Genomic DNA, 4,596 nt, shown 5'->3' with positions numbered 1-4,596 from the left:
TTCTTCTAATTTCCCTCGTGGGTCCCGCGCTCGTGCCTACTAAACGTTGATGTTGATTTCTTTAAGCATCGCACATGCCCACCAGGAGGATCGGCTACATGGAGGCAAATCAAAGAACTAGCTATAGACGACAAATTTCAGAAAACGAAATGGCGAAAAAGGTAACTGACCAGATTGGTGACATTTTGAACAATGAAAGCGTTTCGATTTCTCCTTTAGAAATGGCGCACAGCCATCATGGGGTATTGGCGAAGCATCGGGCGGCATGCAATCGCCTTCAAATAAGGGACACGTTGGTGGCTAACTTGTGGTCATAGCAAACAACCAATGCTTTGTGAGCTATATGCGCACTAAGTGTCATGCCGCAATAAAAGCTCCCAAAATGGGCACGTTGGTAAATTGTAATTTTTCCGGGGGGTGGTGGATTTGGGCCCCACCAGGTTACCGCCCCCCTCACACGCACGTGTATATATATATGTGTATATATATATATATATATATATATATATATATATATATATATATATATATATATATATATATATATATATATATATATATGTGTGTGTGTGTGTGTGTGTGTATGTGTGTGTGTGTGTGTGTGTATGTATTGCACTTGATTCTTCGCATGACCTCGAAGGATTGTTCACTGAAGTAGGGGCCTTAAATGATAATTTAGAAGTCCTCAAAGTACGAGGCAGTTCAATTTCACAGCCCGAGACCCCACCCACCACTATGAATCTGACGTGTCTCGGTGGTGCAATTTTTCTTAGTGAAATTGTTTTATACTTCACTATTTCTAATACTGCTTCGCCTTTCCGGAGAAACTGTGGCATCTCTCTTTCTCTCTCTCTCTCTTATTTTCTGTGAGTCCGGCTATAAGCCCTGCTGCGCATGACTGCTGTAGGTACTGATTTGGAGGGAAACCGGCTTGATCTCATTTCGGCTCCCGCCATGGTTACTGAGTGGCTATGGTGTTGGGCTGCTGAGCACGAGGTAGTGGGATCGAATACCGGCCACGGCGGCCGCATTCGTTGGAGGCGAAATGCGAAAACACCCGTGCACTTAGATTTAGGTGCCCGTTACAGAACCCCGGCCAGGTGTTCAAACTTTCCGAAATCCTCCACTACGACGTGCCTCATAATCAGAAAGTGGTTTTGGCACGTAAAACCCCATTATTTAATTTTTTTATCTCATTTCGGTCACTGAGTAAATATTACAGGGTGTTCAAACTATCATGCATGAAGATTTAAAAAAAATGAACAATTGCGTTACTCGACGAAAACGTAGTGCATATTATTACCAGCACAGAGGATTAGCCGCCAGTAAGTGTTTCGTTGCTGAGATTTAATCAGGTGACTATATTTAATTATATAACTCGAGAAGTACTGTCGTAATTACCAAAATGTCAATAAGGCATTTCTACGCACCCCCAAATGACACCGAACGGTGGGGTATTAAGCTAGGTACTAATAGCGCACAATTCTTTTCTAACTGGTAAAGAAACATCACGGGAAATGAAAAATACCGTGTGACTGCGCTCCCACCCGCATAATAAAGCAGCGCCCTCCAATGAACTGATTCAAAGTAACTGATTTGCCTGCTGCGAACACGAAGAGGCAGCGTATAACCTTAGTAATGGTACCAAATGGGGCGTACTCTTGGGGGTGTACTAAAAAAGGAGCACCAGCAGCAGGTTTCGCGGCTTCGCAGCTATGCCTTACTCTCATTTCTACGTCACACGTATTATCCATCTCTCAAAGCCGATTAATCACACCGATAACAGAATCACCTTATAACGCGGCCGAAGCGCCGCTCTGACCACGCAAGAAACGCGAAGAGCAATGGAATAGGTATATGATATTTCAAAATCCCGGCTCCGATCACACCGCATCGAAACAGTGCGCGGGAACCTATATTTCATGCCAGAAACTTGCCTTGGATCAAAGCCAAATTAAAGTGACGCAGGCACGTACCCAGGACGAGGGGGGGGGAGGGGCGGCCGGGCCCGGCTTCCCCTCCCGAAATTAAGCGCCATACGCCCCTCCCCGCCCACACCACCACTCCTCATACGCATTCTTAAAGCGCTGACAAATCAGTCTATTCGGCAGTCAAAATTTTGGTGCCTTTTACAGCGAGAACTGTAGATGACTAACATTACACAGCTTTTTCGTCATACATCAACAGAAAAAATCATCATTTGGGCCGATCCAAGTGATAGTGCAAAAAGGGTCCAAGCTCAATGGCACATACCCCTGTGGGCTCGGGAACCTGCAACGTGCCCTTCGAAATCTCCGGGATGGGCCCACGTATGGAGAGTGCTTAACGCCTGCTTCACCTCCACCGCGGGTCGGCCCGGCATTGCACTACCTTCGGATGGGCCCACGTATCCGGAGCGCTCAACGCCTGCTTCACCTCCGGCGCGGGTGGGCCAGTATTTCACTACTTTAGGGATCGGCCCACGTATGGGGAGTGCTTAATGCCTGCTTCAACTCCGCCGCGGGTCGGCCCGATGTTAGTGCAACGCCGGGCCGACCCGCGAAGGAGGTGAACCAGGCGTTGAGCGCTGCCCATACGTGAGTGAAGCACTTTTTTTTTTCGTTTGAGAGCTTTGAATGTCCTCAGCTCTCGCTGCCAGTCCATGTCCACAGAGTGAAATGCTTGTCAATGTTTTCACTCCTTTTAGATGGCGGTAGTTTTCGGCAGCTCCTGGGGCGTGAAGGCCAATTTTCTCATCGATTCGGTGCCCGCGCGATTAGGTCGAGATGAGTTCAGTTGTCACCATCTATTCAGCGATCACGTGTATCGCTGTTGCTTTGTTAGTTCAACCTTTTTTGTTTAGACTGATTCAGGGAACAGGAAAATGATTCGGTTCGTAGTCAGCTGGTCTGTATGCTCGATGAACGAGTTGCGGCCGGAGAAAACGCCAGGTGCGTTAAACTTTTCCTTTTGCTTCATTATTTCCTCGAGCGACGGCTCGCGGCGGCGCTGGCAGATGCTCGGAAGCATATACCCGCGATATTGGTTAGGTAAGGTGGAAAATAAAATAATGCCAAACAGCGTTCATCATCAGAGCCTGCCATAACCGGTGAAACCATAAAAAATAAAACCATAAAAGGACCCTGCGGTATGGTGTCTACAGAGCCTGTGAAGAGGATGGAGCAGTACTGGCTGCCTTCACCATGGGGGTGGGAGGGGTCACTACGGGACCACTATGCGTGTGTTCGGAGGACTCCTGACGCGTCTGTGACACTGCCTCCACCAGTGTCACTTCGGCATAACATCTTCGCGAAAGGTATGGCAATCGTTTTCTTGCTTCAGAGAACACGATTTTTTCTTTACCGGTTAGTGCAATTACTTCTTTTTATTTTTTTCCACCCAGGGCAAAACGGCAAGTACGCTGGATGGTCTTCTTTGCAGTTAACAGTGTGGGGAGTGAGGAAGAGAAATTGTCAGAGTGGTGAGCGTTGGAGCTACATTTAGCACATGCTGTAGATCCTCGGCATGCATGTGAAACATGTCTACACCTTTCGCATTTGAAACATCATCTGGGGTTCGGTATATGATCTCACATTTACTTTTACGTAACCTCTGTGCAGCGAGTCAGGAATTACGCTTGTCCCAAAGGTGAATATAACGTGTTTCTCGGGATTTCTTGGTCCTTTACCCGGATGAAAATTCTTTGTACTTTGGTAACCTTTTGTTCCTGGAAACCTTCCAGCAGTTCTTCAGCGCTCAAGCCAAGATAGTCGTCCGCAGATATCACACAACTGTGTTCTGTGGGATGAAATTGTAGATGTCGCGTTGCCAGTACTGGTATGTTCCGCGAGCTTATGTGCTTGGTCTTTCTCTTCTATTTCTGGGAAGAGGTCCCCACTAGACATTTTGTAGGCTTTCTATGTCGGTCCAATTTTGCCTTTCGGGCACATGGCCACCAGGAATGGAGAGAGTTTTCTTACTGGTATGTTGTTTTCTCCTAAAAGAGAACTGGAATGGTGCTTCGGTGCGGCATCTTTTGCGACGCCGATCATAGGCAACAGAAGTTTGTGATTTCATAAGAAATTCTGCTTGTTCGGCAACAGCGCCGACCACTCACCACGGAGTCCAACGAGGGGACGCGGCAACGTTTGCATGCAAGTCTGCAGGACGCCAGCTATAGGCTGCTACTATAATCAAATATGGTATACCCAAGGTAGGATAGCCACACATGGTTAAGCCTTGTCGGTAGCGAGAAAGGAAGTAAATGGCAGATAAAAGAAGACAGGGAAGGCCAAAACGTGAGAGAGAGAGACGAAGATTTGACTAGAGAATAACAGGAAAAGGCGACTGTCGATTTACTCCAGATTTGTCAGTCTGGAGGTGCCGTCTGTGTGAAGCAGAGGCCAAAGAGGTGTGCTACCTTCGTCGGGGTGGCCTTAGTGGTCTGAAGTTCTCTGAACACGCATCATCGGCTCAACCACCATGATCACCCTTTCCCCAGACAGCGCTAAGCCGCGCACGGCTACACGCGGGAGGGTCCAACCCTCATATGCTCGAGTACGTGGTTTCGCAACATACCAAACCCTTGCTGACCCAAACGTCCCTGCAGGCGCCTTT

Source organism: Dermacentor albipictus, chromosome 1, assembly GCF_038994185.2.
Source record: "Dermacentor albipictus isolate Rhodes 1998 colony chromosome 1, USDA_Dalb.pri_finalv2, whole genome shotgun sequence".
Taxonomy (NCBI): domain Eukaryota; kingdom Metazoa; phylum Arthropoda; class Arachnida; order Ixodida; family Ixodidae; genus Dermacentor; species Dermacentor albipictus.
This window is presented reverse-complemented; position numbering follows the sequence as displayed.